We start from the raw sequence: 23,006 nt of genomic DNA on the forward strand, positions 1-23,006 counted from the left end.
CCGGAGACAGCAGCAGGATTTTACAGAGGAGACACTTTAAAGAGAGGAAAAAAACAAAAACAAAAACAAAAAACCACCCTGCGTAATCTCCCCCTCCCCTCTCTTCTCTTCCCTTTCTGGTGCCTCTTTGGTGAGACATAAATTCAGTCCTATCCTGGGGCTGGCTAACAGGCAAATAATTGGACACCAAAAAGGAAAAAAAAAAAAAACCCTCACTTAGATTGCTGCTAAGATATTTAGTTATTCCTTTGTCTCAGGCTGAATCTGGAGAAACAGAGGACTTCAGGACTTAGAGGGAGACTGTGACATCAGAGCGACCTGCCTGCAACCCAGTTCCTGTTTGGGAGCAGTAGCACCTATCCCCAGGCCCCCTGACTTGCAGATGGGGTACGCTGGAGGGGCCCCTGACTGCTGCTTTTGCAATGCAGGGAACAGCCTCACCCCGTTTCCTGCGTTCTTGCCACCTTCCACCATGGCACCTTCTCTTATTACTTCTGCAAGGACCCAGGCCCCCTACCCTCCCTGACTCATCCCTGCTGTCCCTGCATCACATGGCCTCTCTGGACAAAGCGCTCTTTGAAGGCCTGGCTGCTATCTGGTTCCTGGTATGCCTAGCACCCGGCGCCACGCCTGCCACATTCGTAGGTGCTTGATATGTGTTTGTGAGGGCATGTGTGGTGGTGTCCCGAAGCTCTCTGCTAGAAACTAAAATGGCCAATGTTGATGGAATACATTCCCAATCCTGAACGCTTCATGTGCTTTTTCTCATTTAATCCTTACACCATCCTTGTGAGCTGCGGGCGAGCGGGCCATCATCACCCTTATTATCATCTCCATTTTACGGATTTGGGAGTTGAGCCTCAGAAGAAGAAACTGACTTGCCCACAGCCACAGAACTTGGCAACCAGAGCAGGGTGGCTCTGATGACGGGGGAGTGGGGGGGGAGTGGGAGGATCCCCTGCTACCTGGGAGGTCCCTGCCTCAGAGTGCTGCGTGGGACCCTTGCGTGGCACTGCGCGCTTGCTAACTTGTGCTGTTGTGAAGTGGTGTGCTCCTTGAGGCCCAGGCTGTGCTTCCAGCTTCTCTGTGGCCTTCTGGAGAGAAAAGACCAAAGCAGGATGGGTTCTGAGTCCTCTGGAAGTAGGTCCCTGGGCTCGGCTTTGCTTTGTACCAAATGTGTCTCCAGTGGGCCCCCACTACTTCTAGACACTGGAGCCAGGCTCCCTGGGTTCCAGTTCCACCTCTGCTGCTTACTACCTGGGCCGGCCCCTTTACCTCCCCGAACCTTGGTTTCCTCACTTGCAAAATGGGGACAGTGGTAGCACCCACATCATCAAGCTGTGGCGAGGATTCTGTGAGTTCATGTAACGGTATTTGGTGCCAACCCTGACCGCCTGTCTGATGCATGGATCTGGAATCTGCATTCTTTGCTGCCACCTCTGAGCTGGTTTGTCCCTGTGGTGTTCCCCCAGTGTCTCTGGGCCTCACAACCCCCTCTTTTTCATTTAAAAAGTAGTCATTCCATTATAAGCAAACAATATGCCAAGCCAACAGCCAACGTGCGCCTTTGAGATGACAGGGGAGAGAGGAACACTTGGCATTCTGCCTTAGCTATCCTCTTCACGTCACTTCTGAACAACATAGAAAGCAACAAAGGATGCCCATATAAGGCCTGGTATTCAATACATTCAGCATATGGCTGCTTTGGGTGGACATACGCTTACAATTAATGAAGCCAGCCGGCTTCTCCGGACGGCTGTAAATACTCTAGGAAGAGAAACCCAAGACCAGGGGCTCAGGACACCCCGCGCGGCGGCACCAGCTCCGGCTCTTCCTGTGTACGATGCCGCATGACTTGGTCCTTGCTCCTTCCTGAGAGCTGGGTGAATCCACCACAGCCACATTTTTGTCACCGTTCCCAGTGTTCCCAATGCTGTCACCAGATACCATGTTCTCTTAAGACCAGAATGTGTGCCATTGAGTTTTCTTCAAAAGGTGCCCCAAGAGGAGTGTGGGTTGGGGTGCTCAGACTGCTTGGGAGGTGATCCTCCTTGTTATTGTCTGGTCTCCCCTATCTAGGGAGCAGGTGTTCTACTGTTGGGCGGTATACCAGGTGTGGGGATATTGGTGGGTCCCTGTCTCCATGGAAGGGCCACCTGATGGGGGGCAGCTAAAAGACAAGAAGTACTGTGACACCGAGCACGGTGCAGGGGAAGGCCAGGCTGCTGTGGAGTTTCTGTGGGGGTGAGGGAGATCTAGGTGGACTTCCCACGGTGACACTGACCAAGCTGAGGGATGAGGAAAGTGCAGGAGGAAGTTAGGCAGAAAGGGAAGAGGGCCTTGTTCCAAGCTCGTGCAAGCCCCTAAAGGGGAGGAGAAGAGAAGGAAGCCCCGTAGGGCTGCAGGAAAACAGGGCAGGGTCCGTGAGTTGAGGTAGGGAGGATGGGTCATCCAGAGCCTCGGGGGCCATGTTAAGGATTTGAGGATTCATGACAAAATAATAGGATACAGTTAAAGGAAAACAAAGTATTAGAATTTATATATATTTTAAAAAGTTGCTTGTACTGCAGTGTGGATTGGAGAAGATTAGAGAGAAGCAAAGATGACCGTGGAAAACCAGTTAGGAGTCTTTGTCATAGGGCTGGCGAGAACTGTGGGCTTGTCTGCAGAGGGCGGGAGGGCTGGTGGTAGAGAAGGCAGACGGATTCTAGGAACACTTAGGAGATAAAGTTGATAGGATCGGACGTGCGGGGCAGGGGCAAGGGGGAGAGAGGAATGATGGATGACTCCCAGGCTGTGAATTTGAGTAAAGGAGTGGATGGGAGGGCGGAATAGGTTTGGGGCAGAGTAGATTGTATGTTCGATTTTGGGCATATTGAGTTTGAGGTCCTGGTGAGACATCCAAGTGGGGGTCTGGGTAGGGTCTGCAGTACAAGGACAGGCTGGGCTAGTGACACAGCTTGGGAGCCATTGGCCATGGTTGGCATTTAAAGGCCCCAAGTGGATGAGGTGGTCCAGCTAAGTGAGCAGGTCAGTCCTGGGATGGAGAAAGTGAATGGCACTTGGGGCATTGGAGAGGTGGCTAAGGTGAGTGTCAGTAGTGGGGTTGGGCTCCCCTGCACCCAGTGTGGCTTTTGTCTGGGTAAGGCAGCTTAGGGGGTGAACCAGACTTTGTACTCTTTGGCTTTGGAAGAAATAGCAGTGACATGGGCCCTGGGAATTTCAGCCACAGGATGAGAACTTATGGTCATTTCTTAGTCTGTTTTGGGGAGCCGCCTACACCTTGTTGGGATCTGAAAGTCACAGGTCCTTTGCTGCTACTTTTTTTTGTTCTGCTAAAATTCTTGCCACCTGATCTTGCTGGAGCAAGGACCTCTCTTGGGCACGCTTTCTGTTTCTTGGTCCCTTCTAGGCAGCCGCTGGGGCAAGGGAGGGATTCTTGATAAAGGAAAGGCTTGTGTGTGTGGGCGGCGGGTGGGGGAGCTCCTGCTCTCAGCCGGTAGGTTGTCTGATTCCTGATTTGGTGTTGACCAGGAGTCAGCTGCTTTGGAGGGAAGGGTGCATGCCACTCACAGATTTGAGCGTTTAGTTGTGTGACCTGACCTTTGCCCTCTTACCTTTACACTCTGATTCTTTTTCCCAGGGGAGGTGATGTCCTCTGCTAGTGATGTGGGGGATGATTTTAACTGGTAAAGGGACAGGACATTAAAAGTACCATCAAATCAAAGAGTGAGAAACTGATTTCATTTTCAACCCTGTTTATGGAAAGGAGAAAAATCCCAGGATGTTTTTAACTTTTTCTCATCTTTCCCTTGAACAAAGAATGAACAGGTTCCTGGGGCCAGAAAGAGGCTTCAGCAGGACCCACTCTCTAGTGGGTTTTATTTTCATTGATTTTAATGTTTCCTTCTCTTTATGGAATGAGCTGTGGGTTTGCTGTCATAGCCGAGGCTGTCTGCTGCATGGCTCCATCTCTGTTTTATGGGGTTCTTTGTTACCTCAGTGAACCTGGCTTATCCTGACTGCTGCTGGAATGATGTAACCTAGTCTTTCAAAATAGAAGCATTTGAGTAATTTTACAGAATTTTACACAGCTATGGCAAAACATATAAGGGTGAGAGGATGAGGGGCAATTTTGGAGAATGATGGATGAGATCATAGAATTTAAAAAAAAAAAGGGGGTGTGTGTGTGTGCGTGACCTCACTAGGGAGATTGGCCAACTCAGTTTTCCTGGGATTGTGTTTCTGGGAGGTGGGACTTTTGGCTTTAGGACGGGGAAAGTCCTGTGCAAACTGGGATGACTGGTCAGCCTGGTCCCACGGGAAACTAACTGATCATTTTTACCTGTCTTAAGGTGGAGGGGCTGGTGTACTTATTCAGCGGAGCCTCCAGGGGGCGCTGGGTCAGATGAGGGAGTCAGTGGGTCTTGTCAAGCCTCCCTTATACAAGGGAGTTTAAGTCTCTTACCAGATGGTTGAAAAAATTAAGATAGTGAAGTGACTGATTTGTGGCAGGTGGCAGAGACAGTAAGTGGCCAAATGCAGAATAGAACCACTCCTCCTGATGGTTAGTTCCTGTTAACTTTCTTCCTCTGGATCCCCAGCTAGAGCTCGTGGTTTTTTTTTTTTTTTTTTTTAAGATTTTATTTGTCACAGAGAGAGATAGAGAGAGAGCGCAAGTGAGAGTGAGCGCACAAGCAGGCAGAGTGGCAGGCAGAGGCAGAAGGAGAAGCAGGCTCCCTGTCGAGCAAAGAGCCAGATGTGGGACTGGATCCTAGGACCCTGGGATCATGACCTGAGCCAAAGGCAGCCACTTAACTGACTGAGCCACTCAGGCATCCCTAGGCAACCCCTCGTTCTAATCTGGCCTTCCCTCCATTACCTCCGTTGGCTTTCAGATGCTTCTATAATCATGTCAACACAATGAACAATTAGATGGCATGTGTGTGAGAAACTGTCATAAGAGCTTTCTATATATTGATCTTTGATCTTCATAGGTCATTGACCTATTGTTATTTCATTACCTGCGAAAAAATGAGGGTAATGAGATAACAAGTGAAGTGAAGTCAGAGAAGTGAAGTCACCTGCTCAAAGCTGTTGGCTGGTAAGTGGCAGAAGCAAGACTTAGAACCCAGGTTGTCTGACGCAGGAGTCCATGCACGTACCCGGCAGGCTACTCTGCCCCTGAGCTGGTGGGCTTGACCAACCTTGCCTATTTTTTTATTTTTAAAGATTTTATTTATTTATTTGAGAGAGAGCACGTGCAAGCAGAGAAGGGGGGCGTAGAGAGAGAAGAGAACCTCAAGCAGACTCAGAACTGAGCGGGGCTGGATCTCACGACCCCAAGATCATAGCCTGAGCTGAAATCAGGGGTCACACTCTCAACTGACTGAGCCACCCAGGCACCCCTCAATCTTGCCTATTTGAGATGGCAAACCCCCAGAGGGCTATGTCCCAGTTTACATGGTATGCTATACTGGAAAGTGTTCAGGGGTAGCCATCAGGAGATCGGGCTTTGAATCTTGGCTCCAGCATCCACAATTAAAGTGGATTAAGTGTGTAAGATGGGGGAAAAATCACAAATAATATCTCATTTGTTTTTTTCTGTTAGGTTGTCATAAGGATTACATAGAAGTAAGTCTGTGCGACAGGGCTTTGTCAACAGCAGAACACAGAACAGATATGCTTAGTTTCTAAGATAGGCAGTGGCCCAATGAGATGCTTGTTAAAGGCACGATAATGCTGGGCTGTGAAGAGGAAGTGGGTGGGCTCACCAGAAAGGCCCTGGCTGCAAGTCTGTATGGCAGGGACATAAACAGTAGGTGCTCAATAACACTAATGCAGGGACAAAGGAAAAGTGAGAGCTGGAAGCAAAGCGTGGGGGAAACGGGATGGAAGATAGACCCATAATCCCGCAGCTGGCACGCGCTCCGCTCCGCAGGTGAGGAAACCACCACGCACGCCCAGACACCTGCGTGGGGGTCAGCCCGCGTTTCCTCCCAGCCCTGCCCTTACCTGTGGGCCCCCGGGCTGGACCGGAGGCCCCTCGGAGCCTCATGTGTCTTCTCTCACATTCAAGGTGGCGAGGATTAGATGAAATAACACCCCTACGTGCTCCGCACAGTGCCGGCACCTGGGAATCCCTCAGTCAATATTAGCGATTATGATTAGTGGTAGGAGGACCTGTTTTAAAGCGAACCAACAGTCGCCACAGGGAAGATGCTGATTTGCATTGCTCTATCTCCACTGGGACGCTGAAAAGAGTCGGTAAAGGAGGTCGTGAAATCGCCTTCTGATTACAGAACCCCCGGCATCCTTCCTGGAGGCGGAGGGCTGCCTTTCAAGACCCCTGACAGCCTGTGTTTGATTCCAGCCCACCCTCTGGGTCTGAGTATCTCTTTCAGCTAATCCTTTAACTCTTGGAGCTTTAGTGAGGGGTTACCAGATACAGGAATGAGCGTTCCCACAGCTGCCTTGCTGCTTCCCTTCAAAAACTGAAATGCTCCGGGTGTTAACAAAGTGTCTTTCAGACAGCAGAGGCACAGGGCTCGTGGCGGCGGCTGAGCGCTGGTTTCCCGTTCCTGGGGGCAATGGCCCGCTGCCCTGCCCTCCCCTTCCCCTCCTCCGCCCCCTCCCCCAGCATGTTATCTATGGGGATTGGAAAACAGTATCAGAACAGGCCCCATCTGTTCCTGAAGTTGTGGAAGAATACTCGTGTGATAAATTTACAGGGTCACTGGAAGACCCTCTAATTTTCTGGGAAATGACAAGGCGTCTGTGGCCAGGTTGTGTAAAATTTCCTCTTTTATACCCTCGTTACATGCCATGGACTATTTACTCGGAGTCTGAGGGTATACTTACCCTTCAGACAACATCACAAGTCGTCAAAGAAATCTACTCAGAGTAGGATGTGCTGGGTGTCTCGCCTTTCTAAAAATGACACTCAGTTCTTTTTTTTTTTTTTTTAAATAAATCTTTTTAGGCGCTATGTTCACAGTGCAAATAGTTCAGGAAAGACACTGGTATGGAGTCAAAGTTTAAGTCAGGGCAGACGTCTTGCATGGAAACAAGACCCAACCCAACAGCTCTGCCAAGAAAGGAGGCTGTCTGGGTATTGGATTCCTCTGGGTGCTCCCCTACAGCCAATTATTGATATATTGATCCGCTGAGAAAGCACCTTGAGTGTTCCAAGCCCCAGGGTGTCATTCGGAGCCAACTTCGGATAACCACACGGTATAGAGACATCGCCTCCAAAGTCAGTAGCTGAAGGAATGCTTTGGGGAGAGATTGAGGAACAAGTTTTTCCAAATTTAGAACCCACTCACATTTCGTGGGTTCTGAGATTAATATTGAACTTGAACATAAAGTTCTGGCAAGATACAATTTCCTGATTCAAAACAAGATGCTGTCCAAGGGAGCCTGCAGAGGTGTCTTGGAAGTCCTGGGTCTCTTGCAAAACAGCCTGTTTGAGGATTCAGATGTGAATGAACCGGACGAGCCTGATTCCCTTCCCCTTGAGCTCCATGTGGCTTTTCGCAGTAAGCGGTGGTAGTGGGGGGTGGGGGCGGGTGTGGAGTGTAGGAAAGAACTCTGGAAAAAGTGCTTTTGAGGTTTTGCTGACCTGAAGATGTTTGAAAATGAGTTTGAATCCTTCTGCCAGGTCCTGACAGTCCAAGAATTTTGCAGACTCTGTTTTTGGTCTGATAACAAATAGCCAAGAGGAGATTTTGGAGAACAGAGTGCCATGAAGCCTCTCCCACCTAAGGGCGGCCACCCGGGGCTCTGCCTGCCTGTCTTTATCACAACGCCTCATCCTCAGGATTGACCCTATGTGGTCCCTACTCCCCGGGAGGAAAAGGAACTGCTGCCTTGCAAAGATTTTGGCCCCGAGCCTGAGGCTCCCACAGTTATGTGGCCCTATCCACTTTTTCCAGATTCTCTAATTGCGTCACTTCTAAGCTAAAGGTCTCTGCGGAGATAGCTTCAAGTTCACCATCCTTAGCATGGCCCACCCGATCTTTCCGGGTTGCCCCTGTCCATCTGCCGCTTGGGTGTCCATCTCGCTGGCCTGCCTCCTTGGTTCTCTAGCTCTGCTGACCCACTTTTGTGCGCGGCCCTCCCCCTCCCCCCTCCCCACCAGCATCATGAGTGTCAGTGAGCTGGCTTCTCTGCCCTTGTTGTTTGTTCTGCTTGAAAGAGCCTCCTCCCATCTCCCTCTTTACCCAAGAGTGCTTCCCAGAACCCAGCCCTCTTCTGCGCCACCTCACACGGGCATCCTGAATTTAGCCTGTGGTAGTGTTTACCACCGTCTATATTCTAGTGGTCTATGTATGCATGTGCCAAGTTGGAGCACGTTATAGTCACCAGATGCTGGGGACAGCCAACTGTCCTGGGTATGTCAGATTAGGGAGTCAGGGCTAGATGACACTTCCAGGGGCCTGTGTGCTTGACTTTTGGAAAGTGGAGGATTATTAGTGGGAAACTAGCAAGCTGGTGGAAGTCTGCAGAATGTGGGGTAGAATCCCTCACCAGGACTCCTCAGGTCTTCAGTAAGGTCACTAAATCTACAAAATCACCATTGGAATTGTATTTCCTTTTTTTTCTTTCTAAAGATTTTATTTATTTATTTGACAGACAGAGATCACAAGTAGGCAGAGTGGCAGGCAGAGAGAGAGAGGGAAGCAGCCTCCCTGTTGAGCAGAGAGCCCCATGTGGGGCTCGATCCCAGGACCCTGAGACCACGACCTGAGCTGAAGGCAGAGGCTTTAACCCACTGAGCCACCCAGGCGCCCCCCCCTTTTAAAAAAACATTTTATGTATTTATTTGACAGAGAGAGAAAGAGACAGCAAGAGAGGAACACAAGCAGGGGGAGTGGGAGAGGGAAAAGCAAGCTTCCTGCCAAGCAGGGAGCTCAATGCCGGGCTTGATCTCAAGACCTTGGGATTATGATCTGAGCCAAAGGTAGACGCCCAACAACTGAGCCACCCACATGCCCCTGGAATTGAATTTCCTGTGGAAAATGGTAGAGGGGCCTAGGGCCTCATCCCAATAGACTCAAGACCACATTGGGATCAGGATGAAACTTACTAGAGTCAGGGTAAGGACGAAGAAAGAATTTGCATGAATTGTGGGGAGGGGGCCTGGATTCTCACACGTTATGAAATTGGGGATTCGAGCTATGGATAACACTTGTTTGTCTTGCTGTTGGACTTTGAGCTCTTTGGGGGCAGAAAGTATGGCTCATGCATTTCTGGGTCCCCAGTGTCTAACGTAATAACTGGCACACAGCACACGGGTTTCAGTGGCTCAGTGAATAGTTTTTGGACACATGGATAGATGGGTGGGTGGATGGAAGGAAAGAATGGGTGGATGGAAAGAAGAAAGGATGGAGGGATGGTTGAATGGATGAATGGGTAGACAGATGGAAGGATAGATGAATGGAGGGGTAGATCGATGGAACAAAGGATGGATGAGTAGATGGGTGGAAGAAATGATGGGTAAGTAGGCGGATGGATGGGTGTGTGGGTAGCTGTTCTAAGCACGTGGACAGACTAGTTGTGATTTTTCTTCTGCCTTGGATGCCTTCCTCATCCTCCTCATTCCTCAGCCGGCTGGCTTGAAGTCATCCTTTAGAACAGAGACTTTGAAGCAGAGGGAGTAGTGCTAGAAAAGGCTCAGAGGCCCGAGGGAGCAAGGCTCAGCTGGGAAGTTGCAAGAAGGTGTGTGGATGTGTGTGGTTGGGAAGCACATTTTAAGGGAGGGGACAGAGGTGGGTGGTGCAGTTGGAGAATTTCGATCAGGGGTCAGACCACAAAAGGACTCCATCCCTCAGTTCAAACCTTTGGACTCTGTCCTGAGATAAAGGTTTCCTGCCAGGCAGCACCCTGCAGATTGGCATTCCCCTTCTTTGTCTACACTGCTTTTTAAATGGATGCTTACAATGACCCTGCTACCTTAACCCCTTAGAGCAGAAACCAGGCCAGGCCTACTTCAGCAGGAAGCATCCTGGACCTGGAATCAGAGGGCCAGGGTTTATTCTGCGGCTTGCCCTTTTCCGTTGCCAGCTGAGTGACACTGACAGAGCCCCTTACCTTGCACCTGTAACATGAGTAAAATTGAGTTTACCCAGGATTGGCTTTATGGATGTGCACCTTGTGCAGACCCAGGACCCTGTACTCGCAACGATGCTGCCCCTGGTCACAATCTTGAAATTCATACTAATTTTTGCATGAAAATCCCCACATTCTCATTTTGCACTGGGCCTCGTAAATTATGTAGCTGATCCTGAATTCATCTCACAGGGATGGTGTGAAAATAAAAGAACATCCAGAATGTGAAAGGTACTTAAAGATGATGAAGCACTAACGAAATGTAAGGCCTTATGGAGATACCTGAAGTGACACGATGGTCTCAGGTTTGTCCATCCTCCTGTAGGCCAGGACCTGGGGACCCCAAGGTGATGAAACCTGGTCACCATCCTTAAGGAACTCTGGGTTTTTCCACAAAGGGCAGAGCTGGGACTTGAACCCAGGCCAACAGTATCCAAGTCCAGCATTCTTCCTTCTATAATCAACTCTCATCTCACTAAGGCGCCTGTCTGCTCCACTGGTTCTCTGAGAGCTTTTGAGCCTGGGGCATCTTCCTGATCCTCACACTGCCTGGAACAGTGTTTTGTACATACAGGTGCCGGGTAAGTGTTTGTTGAATGAATTAATACCTTTGAGAGAATGACAAGATTATGTTCCCGTTTTGATCTCCTTTAAGGCTTCCTACCATTCATTTTGAGCTGGGTCTTGGGGCAAGACCCTCAGTGGTCAGTGTTCTGCCTCTGTCTTCCTCTCCTGTTACGTCCCTACCCTCTGGCAGCCACTCTGGCTTCCTTTGGTCACTCCCATCCACCCTACCCCTGCCTTCCCAGGGCCTTGGCACATGCTGTTCCCTTCTGCCTGGAACTCTGTTCTTTGCTCTTGTCCATTGCCCGGTGACCTCTAGCTTGTCATTCATGTTGCATCTCAGGCTTTACTTTTTCAGGGAGGCCTGTGCTCATCTCCCCACCCAGACCCCCTCCTCCTGAAGCTCTCTCCAAGCCCCGCAAGCCTCATTGTCCTAATACTTCTTGCGACTGCAACTCTCTGCACTTTGTGTGGTGACATCAACAGACACCCGTCTCACACACCGGCAGGATCATATTCATTTGCTTCCCTGTGGCGTTGCCCGTGAGCAGCACTGTTCCTGCCATAGGAGAGGTGGTCAGTAAATATATGGTGAGGGCACCAAGCAGCGTCATGTTTGCGGCGTCTGAGTGTGGGTGTTTTCTCCAGCATGATCAGGGAAGCTCCCCTAGGCTGTATTAACCCTCTAACAGTGAACATGTGCCAGGGGCTCCTGTATGTACTAGGCGGGGTGCTCAGCCTTCCAGCCTCACGCTGTCCGCACAGTCCATCCACGAGATGAGGTTGCTCCACTTGACAGATGGCAAGATTGAGGGTCGGGAAGGTTAAATGAAGGAATGTCCCCAAGGTTGTAGGTCTTCTAAGGGACGCTCTGAACTCGAAGCCAGCACTGGCTAGCACGGAAGTCTGGGTCTTCATTGCTCTTTTACCACTCCTGGTTGCTTTTGTTTCTTCCAATCCTGCCTCTCCCCATGATGTGCTATGTTGTCTTCGTGGGTAGGACATACGCAGGGCCCGTGCTGCTCACATGTGAGCCGTGACGGATGTGACACGTGCAATGAACACAGAAGAGAGACTCGCAGGCCCAGGGACCTGTCCTGGCTCTACCCTTAATAGCTGTGTCATTCTGAGCAAGTCACATTTGCAAGACACACTTGCTTTAACCGTAAAGCTGGAAATTGCACGCAGTGATGACTACCTTTCTTCCCCGGTGCTGATGCTGGGTTAGGTCCCAACCATATCTACGTGGTTCTTTCTGGATCCGTCCTTCCCCCTGCCCCAGCCATGCTGCCCTTCTTCCTGCTTTTTGAACATGTGAAGCTCCTTCCTGCTCATGGCTTTGGCACCTTCTAGGTCCTCTGCCTGGAGCAGCATCCTCCTCTGATCTGTAGGGGACCAGCTGATTCCTTGGCATGCAGATTTTGGCTTAGGTGTCACAGAGCGGCCTTTCCCACCCACTTGAGCTAATGCAGGTGCCACCACAGTCACTCTGTTCCCTGGGCCTGGTTGGTTTGCAGCAGAGACCTTATCATCATTTGAAATTGTGTATATAGATATATATATAATATATATGTATACAATTGTATACATATATATTGTGTATATGTATATAATTGTGTATATACATATAAATATATATAGTACATATTACATATATATTATAGATATACACACAACTTGTATATAAAATATAACATAATATAACGTAATCTTTCTAAGTAAATATAAGCATTTTATCTATCTGTGGTTTTGTCTGTGAGTCTCCTGTCACTAGACCCATGGAAACAAGACATTAGATGTCTTGTGTCTTGCTGCATTTTTAGTGCCGTGAGTACTTACTGAATACAACGGAGGACCAGTTGAATGAATGAGTGGATGAATGAATGAGGGAATAGTTCCGTGCTCTCTAAGGCTCCAACGGTGGGGATGTAGCTAGCGGGGAGGGAAGGTCAGGCAAGAGCAGGGCCACTCGGTTCCATTGTCAGAAGCCCAGCACCAACCCTGGAGCAATGTAAGTGACCCCAAAATAGGCATTAAATACATGAATTCATGTAACCCGGTAGGCTGTGGCATCCACCCCGATATAGCAATTGTGCTTATAAACTCAGTAAGAATTATCCTAAAGAAGGGTCACAAATCCAAAACAGCTCAGAGGAGAGGGCACCTCCTCCCCCACCTTCCTGCCCTTTCTCCCTCTTCAACCAGAGAGGGTCAGTGCCCAGCTGCCGGGAGGCACAACCCCTTTGAATCTGACCACATCACCCAGGAAGCCTGCGTTCAAATTCTGGGGGCATTTCTAAAGCTCTCAGATGTTCTGCTGATGTTAAAATCTAGAGGTCCCCAGGGGCTTCCAGGTTTACAAGTGATATTTTAGAAAATGCTCCACAAGGAAAACAAAGTGTACTCTGCCCCACTCCCACCTACCACACCCCCTCCCCCACTCCCACCACCCACCACCCACCATCCTCCTTTACCATTTGATACTTTCGGGTTTCCCAGGGACTAGAGAGAAACTGGAGAGATTTTATTTTATACCCTACAGCTGTTGCAAAGCTGGAGAAACCCCACATATTTAAAATAGTGAACTGGCTTCCAGGCTGAGAATATTTCTTCTTCAGCATTTGAAGATCTGGAGCCTGCTATTTGATTGACCCATCTCTTAAAAATACAATTAAAAAACAGTAAAATGTGAAGGTTTTCATCCTATACCGGTTGCCCCTGAGTACTTAAGAGCAATTTAAGTACAGCATGGGGACTGTGGTTAGTAATGTTGCGTCCCCTGCTGGGAAATGGCTCAGAGAGTAGATCTTAAAAGTCCTCATCACAAGAAAACCAATACTTTGAAACGAGGCATGAAGACAGATGTTAAGTAGACTTCTTGGGGTGATCATTTTGCAATATATAAAAATAAAAAATCATTATGTTGCACACCTGAAACTAACATCATGTTCTATGTCAATTGTACCTCAATTAAAAAAAAACCCCAAATATGGGGAGGCCAATGAGAAATAGAGAGCAAAAAAAAAAAAATGTTGAATATATTATTGGCTATTTTCACCTGGTTTCTAAAACTCTCCAACCAGAGAGGTGGGGAGGCTTCAGCTGGGATGTGCCTCCCGAGCAAGAGGGAGGGTCTGAGAATTGATCAAGTCTCTTAGCGCTGCCCCGGGCTGGCCGTCCATCCGCCGCCCAAGGAAACAGGAATCTAAACACTTTGAGAGAAGGCGATTTCACAGTCTCTCTGGGAGTCCTCTTTCATGGTCCAATAAGCCCTTACAGTCAGGAAGTTGTTTCTTGGTCTGACCTACGGCTCTGATGCTGCATTAAACCGTGTTGATCTTAAAGACTCCGGGTTTCCTGGATGGCACCTATCTCGGGCTTTCCCGGGGCCCATGAAGGTAAATGAGCCGCCTTTAAAGGGACATTTTAGAGGAAATCTGTCTTCCACTGTCGAATGGCTGGAGTGTTCCTGCTGCTGGAGCCTTTGATGATTTCCTTGCTCTCCGAACTGCCTGCCCCACAGCGGGGAGGCGGCCCTGGCTTCCATGGAGTGGGGTCGGGTCCTGGGGATGGTCTCTGCGATGAGGTGCAGAGGAGGGTTGCTGCTCTGTCTTCCAGTCCTCACCCCTCCTCGGGGGCCAGTGCTGACAGTATTTGCAGTTGCTTTACTCACCCCCTGGCTCCATCTCGTCCTTCATGCCCCTCTTTGGGATACCCCACAGGAGAGAGGTCTCCATGGAGACCCTGCCTCCAGGCTGTACTGAGCAATATCCTTGTGGACTGAGGGCACTTTCCCCTACCCTAACCATTCCAACCACCATTGTTTCTTCTGTCCTGTTTTGAAGGAAGCTTCTAGACCCAAAAGCCCTTGCATCACAGCGGCGTGTAGTGGACAGGGAATAGATATTTGTGAATGGAGGTGTTAATGAATGAATAGGATAGTGCCTCACCGTGTACCGACTAGACATGTTGGCATTTTGGGTTTCAGTTGCTTCCCTGTTTAGCAGTGGGTTGGTTTTTTTTTTTTTTTTTTTTTTTTTTTTTGCCTCCCAGTAACTGAGATCACAAAGCACATTTAGTAAGTAGAGAATTTGCCCGTAACCCAGGACAGGGAAGACCCAGCTGGGAATCCGGGAAAGAGTTTGACCAAATTTTGGCTTCGGCACTCAGCCATGAACCAGGCAGGACAGAGGCCGAGGAGACAAAAACCACTTCTTGTACTGGTGGCATCCGCTCCAAGGTGTTTCAAGACTCCACCTTCAGGATCCAGGAAACTCTTCTTTCTACCCTTCCCTGAGCCCCCACATCTGCCTTAAGCCTAGAGAGCCAAACTGGGGAGAACAGTGTCAAGTTCAAGGTCCTCTGAACTGAGAGGTCAGCTTACTTTCCTGGAATTCCTAAGGAGGGATATGTTATAAATACTAAGTCTGCATCTCCCTGTCCTCCCCTGACAAGGCAGCCTCTGGAGCTTGGAAACCTGGCTTCTAGAAGAAAATGTAATAGTGTAAACTACTGGCCTTGGGGAGGGAGGGAAGGTTTGACCCTGTTTTATAGAGGTCATGAATCAGCAATGAGTTTAGTAACTGATTATCCCAAGAATCAAATTCCGTTCTGAGAGGTAAAGGGCATTTCAACAAAAGAAGCTTGTCTCTGTCATATTCCTGTTAGTGACATCATCAGTGTCCCTCCCTGACACATACCCTGCTCCTCCAGTCCAGTGGGGTTTTCTTGCTCATGAAGCCCACGGCCAACCAGTGGGTGACCCTCTCCCAAGCCTCCTGTGGGAGCACCTGGGAACTGTGCTCTCCAACACCATCAAAAACCAAACCTCCACCATCAGCCCTGTGGTCAGACCAAATAACACCCCCAAAGTCACCAGGGTACAAACGGTGAACCAGCGAAGAAACAAGTCAAGGAACTAGTGAAAGAATAGTTTCCTCCTACTTGCTCTCTAGTTAAGGGAGCTAATTAATTAATGGTTCACCTCAGCTTTTTACAGCTTAAAAAACAAAATAAAATACGGGGAGGTAAATCTTGACTTTCTCTCTCTTGGAAGGTGCTTTAAACTTCTTCGTCTGTCCCCTACTCTGACTCTCTCTCTTTCCCGAGACATAGCATGCTGTTCTTGGGATGTGATACCCTTTCTTGACGTTCGCATGAGGCCTTCTTTTTAAATCTCAGGCTTGTTACTGTTCTCAGGACTGTGGGAAGCTGTCTTCACTGTAGGAAATGTTCACCTAAATTTTACCCCACTTACTGTATGTACTTGATGGTCCAAAGGGAAAAAGGTTGTCTTGCCTAACAAACTAGCATGTGTCTTTCAATAGCACCCTTTCAAGAAGCCATGTGGTGTTAGGCGGAATCATATAAGAGAGAAGGTCAAGTCAGAACCAGGAGGACAAGACAATATTTAGCCTTTCAGCAGGACCGGAGCCTCAGTAAGGCTCAAGGTATGAGGTCACTTTCAGGTGGAAGATTTAGGATCTCACTGATACTATTCATTCATTTAGTCATTATCCATCCATCCATCCATCCATCCATCCATCATTCCATTTATTTATTTATTTTTTTTTTTTTAAAGATTTTATTTATTTATTTATTTGACAGAGAGAGAGAGAGAGAGAGCACAAGCAGGCAGAGGGGCAGGCAGAGGCAGAGAGAGAAGCAGGCTCCCCACTGAGCAAGGAGCCCGATGCGGGGCTCGATCCCAGGACCCTGAGATCATGACCCGAGCCGAAGGCAGCGGCTTAACCCACTGAGCCACCCAGGCGCCCCCATCATTCCATTTATTAAGAATGTATCCCATTAAACATATTTTCCAGGTCCTGGAAACATAGAGAACAAATCTGACAAAATTTCCTGCCTTCAAGGAGCTTACATTCATTACATTTCACTACTAGGTGAAATATATCATGAGGAGACCAGACGCAGAGATCAATGGAGTGGGAGGGTTGCAATTTGATATAGGCTGGCCTGGGATAATGGGGGCCATTGAAGTGAATGAAAAATATATGTCAGGGAAGCCCATTTACGTGGGACCAGGTATGAGTTGGTATGACCCTTCTGGAAGTAGAAGGGATAGTACAGAAATAATAATTATTCTAGATACTTTCACACTGAGCTTAAGCACTCATCTGACTTCTCACACACTTGGAGAGTGATTTCCAGCTTCTCCTCCATGTCTTCCACTAAGCTGAAGCTCTTCTGAGCAAAGACAGTATCTCCTGCATCCTTTCAAATGCACAAAAAGACTCCTAGAAAAATTGAAAGTTATGAGAAGAGATAGCGAGAGAGAAGGGATGCAAGAGAGATCCCCAAAAGAATTGTGGATGTGGTTTTTGTGTGAAAACTGGATAGAATAAAATTCACAGAAAACTTACAAAGCTTCTGAGAGAGCTAATTGCCAAAACTGCCATCAGACTGACCTAAAAGAAAATGAGACTTTTGGTGATGTAAACAAGTTTCTGGGTCCCTGCCTTTGTCTACCTTTCTTCAGGAAGGAAGCAGACTGGCAATACTGCTCTCCTCTAAGAAGGCCATGGTCCCCAGTGGCTGCTTCAGAAATGCCCAAGGCTGATGGAAATGGAAGATCTCCAGAGGGCAGAGCCAGGAGCCTCACAGAAGAAAGAACTAGGAAGCTGGTCCAAGAATGTAGAACAGGGTCCAAATCAAGAAACATTCTCTACTCCCAGACAACTCCCATTTCAGATGGGAATGTTTTTGCAATAATTCTGTCTCTGTTCCACCATTGTATGTTGGGTGTACATGGGGGAAAGCTACTTGTCTTTTTGATTTTTAGGTCTCTCGATCAAGAGGAGCTTCAAGGAGATCTGATGTTGGTCGTGAGTTTTTGGATCTCCGTCTCAGTGTCAAGATTGCATACAATTTTTGAAGTGTCTTAGGGCTGGAGTAAGTGTATTTTGCATGTGGGAAAGGTCGTTTGTGACCAAAAAGGCAGAGGGTGGGCATTTTCTGTAAATATTCATTCCCTCTCCTTTTGGTCCGCCCCATGGGATAAGTACACTTGACTTTGACTTTGGGCTTCATTATTTTACTTGTTTAGGCAAATGAGATATTAACAGATGTGACACGAGCAGGGGCTTGAAATGTGTCTGCTGTGTCAAACTTGCTGTCTTGCATTTCTGTCATGCGGTGAGAAAAACATGACGTGGGGCCAGGAGAATGGGGCAGTGCTGCCTCAGGTGACCTGCAGATGTGTAGCCTGACGCAATGTCACCCCAGCTGACCCTCCCGCATTTGGGTGAGAAACATTTATTGTCACATGCCACTGTAATATTTGTGCTTGTTACACAGCCATAGCTGATGGAGACAACCCACAATACCCACCTGGAACCCCAGGGCTTCCTGAAAGTTCAGAAGTGAGCCAATACATGCCTGACAAATAGGGCATGGGACAGTGCCAACAGAAGGAGGAACGATACTATTCTTGAGAGGAGCTGAGAAAGTTCTTCTGACTGATTTGAAAAACTCTACATCAGGAGTACGGAAGCAAATGCACCTCAAAGTCTCCCATGCTGGTCAAAGGAAAGGAATAAAGAGTCGGTTGAGGTTGTGGGTGAGGTGATTGGGTTTATGGACTGTGGCCGCCCAGGAATCTTAGTGCATATATACAGTGGACATACTTAGTGTTTGATATATTTGTTATATAGTCATTTTCTGATAATTAAACTTCTTAATATAACTTTGTGGTAAGAGTGCTTTTCCCACATTCCAGAGATTACCGGGAGTCTGACTTTTTTTTTTTTTTTAAATCTTGTTGTATTGTATGTATTTTTAGAAGGAGGTAGAGTAAAAATAAATAGATTAACCAGGAGTGCTGGGAAAGGGGGTTGGGTGGGAAAGGAAAAAAATGCCATTCAGAAATAGACCATGAAACTAATTACCTGGCTAAACCAATGTAAACAGATTTATTGTTTGAGACAGAGGTCATAAACTCAAATGTCTTAGGGGTCAGGCAGGTGACATAAACAAGGGAAGCAGGCCGGTGGGGAATTGTGGTGATAGGGAGAGTGTGTGCCCTGGCTGAGGCAGGCAGTTCTGAGTTGGTTCCTTCCAACTATTGCCGTATGGGGACGGGTCCTAGTGTTGCTAAATCTGAGCGTTTCTGAGAAACAGGGCTGCCACGGATGCTTGTGCAGGTTGTGCACTGCACAAGAGTGCTCAGCTGATAGGGCAATTGGAGATTGAAATATAGTCCCAACTCCACTTAACAAGCCCTGAGCCAGGACACAGGACTTGGGGAACAGAGGTGGGCTGGATTCTAGCCCCCACTCACCCCCTTCAGCTGACCCTTTGTATAGTGCAGAATCCTACAAGGTGGCCCCAGGATGGAATAGCCTGCTTCCCATTGTAGAACTCTCCCCCTTCCATGGCAGCCAGAGCACAGGTGCCCATCCTGGGTTCAGACAGTTAGATGCTCCTTCCCAGGGCCTGGGTCATATTGTCAAGTTTCAGTCATGTTGACACTCACATTCCTCCCATATAATCCTGAATTTGAATGCTGGTACCCATTATCTCCCAGGGATATTGTGAGGATCAGGTCCAATGAGATGATGCATGAAAAAGTGCTCTGCCAACTCTGAGCTAGTGTGCAAGCCTCAGGTATCATACAGCCGCTGAAACAAGAGAATTCTTGGTGCTGATGTTTTAGGCAGAGAGGGAGCAGGCCACTTGATTATTATCAAAATGTGGAAAAAAGGACGTTGAGCTGCATCCCCGGGCTGCCTGCCTGGATCGCTGCTGCACACCTGTGTCTCTCCTATTTCAGTTCATATTTGTATTATACCTTTGCCTTGTTTTACCTGATGCTCATGATAGTCCTTCCTATTTGCTGATGTGGAAACAGGCTCAGACCTAGGATTATGCAGCCAGCAAGGAGCAGAACTAGGGAGTGAATTCGGGTCCTTTCCCTTGTAGTTCATGGTGCTCCCTAGTGGTCTCTTGGGGCCATTGGAGGCCAGCCTGGAGCTCCACAGTACTGTCAGTGATAGGAAGGACCCAGGGCTCCAGAGGGGGATCAGCTGAAAGTTCTTCTCTTCATCTTCTGGAAATAGTAGCCTCCACACCCAACTTTTGGTGAACTGCTTCCTTCTCTATTCAAGGCCCTTCCATGGGAAGCTGCTTCTTCATGCCTGAAAGGGGCCTGCAAGTTAATCTAGACAAAGGAGATACCTGCTTCCAAGATTTTTGAATCTTAAAAGGTGACACACTTAGATGGAAGGCAGTTGCAGCTGGGTCATCCTCAGGCCAAGACTTGAGCATTGGTTCTCAAGCTTGAGTAAGCACCAGAATCATCCAGAAGGCTTCTTGAAACAGATTGCTGGGCTTACTTTTAGAGTATCTGACTCAGAAGGTCTGGGACGGGGCCCGAGAATTTGCATGGCTAACAAGTTCTCAGGTGCTCCTGCTGTCCAGGGGACCACAGTCAGGGGTTCTTAACCAGGGGCTCCTCAGGAGACATTTGGCAATGTCCGAAGACGTTTTTTGATTTTCACCCCTGGAAGACTGTTGTTGGCATCTAGTGGGTAATGGTTAGGGATGATGCTAAGCTTCCTACATTACACAGGGAAATATCTAGCCCCAAATGTCAATAGTGTTGAGGCTGAGAAACTTGGCTCTAAAGAAATGGTTTATGCGCTCCCACACTGAGGACCCAGAGATGCTGGGTTCCTGCCTCCCTCGTGCTCTTCTGTTGAGTTTTTGGGCAATCCCAGGGGCCTTCCAAAATGTTCCATTTTCTTTTATTTAATCAAAATCAGTTTTTGTTCCCTGCAACCAACGATCTGATAGAAGTGAAGATTTTTTGAAGGGCGGGTGGGTGTCAGGAAGAGCATGGGCTGGTTTCTGGGTTAGAATGACATGTAAGCCACATACATTTATTTATTTCCTTTCCTCCTGTGACTCTTGTTCCATCAGGTAAATGCTGTACTCTATTCCATGTTAAATATAAACTTATTTGTTTTGGGTGATTAATGATTCACATTCTTTGTCCTTCCCCTTATTCTTTTCTTTTCTTTTTCTTTTTTTTTCTGCTTATTTCATTGTTTCTTGCTTGTTTCATTTCTTAGTGATTTGTAGGTGCTATCATAAATTCTGGGCATCAATCCATAATCAGTCATGTGAATCAAACATCTATTCTGTAACTTGCCTTTGAACTTTGTTTATGGTGTCATTTGTTGTATAGAGCTTTTAAATTTTACTTCAGTCAAATGAACTCATTTTTTTCTTTTTGGATTATTTTTTAAGGCTCTTTTGGTATGCCAATATAATAAAGATAGTCTCCTCTATTCTCTTTAAAAAATGTAAAGCACTTAAAGCATAAAAGTCTAGTCTTTAATCCATATGGAATTTATTTCTATTTGTAGAGTGGGCCAGAAATCTCATTTTAATTTTTCCATGTGAGTAGCTAGTTGGCCCAGCACCAGTTATTGAACGACCCAATCTTTTTCCCATTGATCTATATAATGTCACCATTGCATGTAGTTAGTTTCTGTTTATTTGTGGGTCTGTTTCTGGGCTTTCCATTTTAGTCTATTTGTCAATTTCTGCACCAATACCACACTGATTTAATTACTGTAAATTTATAATATGTGAAAGTATGAATCTTTCCTCCTTGTTTTTCTTCCTTCAAATTATTTTGGTTAATTTAGTCTTTTATTCTATGTATGTGTGTGTATGTATGTATATGTGTGTGTGTGTGTGTGTGTGTGTATACATAAATGTGTCTGTATATGTGTAAAACACTGTGTATACAAAACAGTGTGTATATGGAGAATCTCACTGAAATATTGATATATTAAATTAGGGAAAATATCTTTATATTACTTTTGTCTTATTTATAAAATGTGAATGGATAACTAAGGATCACCTGATAGTTGAGAAACATCTTTAATGGGGGGAGGGGAGAGAGAGAGAGAAAGAAAGAGGTGGAGTGAAAGACTTTCATAAAAGATACTTTGGAAGGTAAAATTTAAAGAGCAGAGAAGAACTACAACCTTTTTTTTCTAATTAATATTCTTTTCTAATTAATGTTCTCAGAGATTTGAGAAGATACTATGCCATAATAACTCAGCATGGCCCAACGCTAACAATTACAGAATAAGATCTAGCTCTTAGAGATGAAAAATATAAGTAATATAAAAAAATTCAATGGGTGTCTTGTTTGATAAGGACAATGAAATAGTTCAGAAAGTTTACAGAGGCACAAGTTATGAAAGACAAAAAAAAAAAAAAAGACAGAGGTTTTGTCCAGGAGGTATAATATTCAACTTATAGGAATTCCAGAAAGAGAATAAGGAAAATAGAAGGGAAGAATTTATAAATGAAATGTTTAAAAATTTCCAGAGCTGATGGACATGAATTTATAAATTGAAAGGTTAGTGAAAAAGTGAGTGAAAAAAGGTACATTCGTGTGAAATTTCAGAGCACAAAGGGAAATGAGAAGATCCTAAAGAAGGAAGGGAGGAAAAGGGTGAAAAGGAATCATGTCATCTGTAAAGGAATAAGAATCAGATTTCTTACCAGCAATGCTGGATCCTGGAATATGTAATGAAGCAAATGACTTCAGAATTACAAGGAAGAGTAATTTTCAACTTAAATTTCTCTGTTCAGAAAAGTTGTCAATGAAGGGAGAGATGTTTTCAAAAGATAAAAGGATTTAGACAAGGTGTCTCTTACAAATTCTTTCTTAGGAAGTTACTTGAGAATGTGCTCCAGTGAAATTGAGGGAGTAAATGGAAAAAGAGGAAATCATAACCTTCAGAGTATTGTAGATTAACCCAGGAGAGCACTTCATGAGAGTTTTCAGGAATACTAGAAAGGAAACATGTGGAAGTTGGGGTAGTCGTATTGGATAGAGCTGCTAACTGAATACTTTGCTTAGTGGAGAATTTGGAAAAAAAAAAAAAAAGAGGTTACAATAAGGATAAATAATGTAAGATAAAAAGGCAATTAGAAACTCAAGGAAAAACATAAGTTTTGAATAATGAAAGCCTAATTAGTACATTATCTAGGGATATTATTTATAATGATAATGTAAATACTGTTCATTTTCATATTTTAAAATCCTTCTATAGATAAAGAATTGAAGATTTAATTATATTTGCCAAATAATGCCTTCACAACATAAAAGTACATATGTCAAAAGTTAGGAGATAGATGTGGAGAGGAGAACTAGGAAAAGATAAAGGTCCTAATACTTTTATAAGGTAGAAAGTTAAATACTAACACTCGTTAAGGGATTAATATAATGAGAATATATGACTTGGAGTTACAAATATAATTAACAGTGATGTAAATATTTGAGGAGAATA

The 23,006-nt window shown here is 46.5% G+C and overlaps 1 long non-coding RNA gene across 1 annotated transcript; it reads left to right on the plus strand.

Annotated features, from left to right (window-relative positions):
- The first annotated feature begins 1,065 nt into the window (after positions 1-1,065).
- LOC116875926 lies at positions 1,066-22,169 on the plus strand. The gene is made up of 3 exons (XR_004384291.1): positions 1,066-1,144; positions 17,500-17,509; positions 22,159-22,169. It is a non-coding gene; the product is annotated as an uncharacterized LOC116875926 (long non-coding RNA).
- The last annotated feature ends 837 nt before the right edge of the window (positions 22,170-23,006 follow it).

The sequence above is a fragment of the Lontra canadensis genome, unplaced genomic scaffold (assembly GCF_010015895.1).
Source record: "Lontra canadensis isolate GAN:19392208 unplaced genomic scaffold, GSC_riverotter_1.0 scaffold43, whole genome shotgun sequence".
NCBI lineage: Eukaryota > Metazoa > Chordata > Mammalia > Carnivora > Mustelidae > Lontra > Lontra canadensis.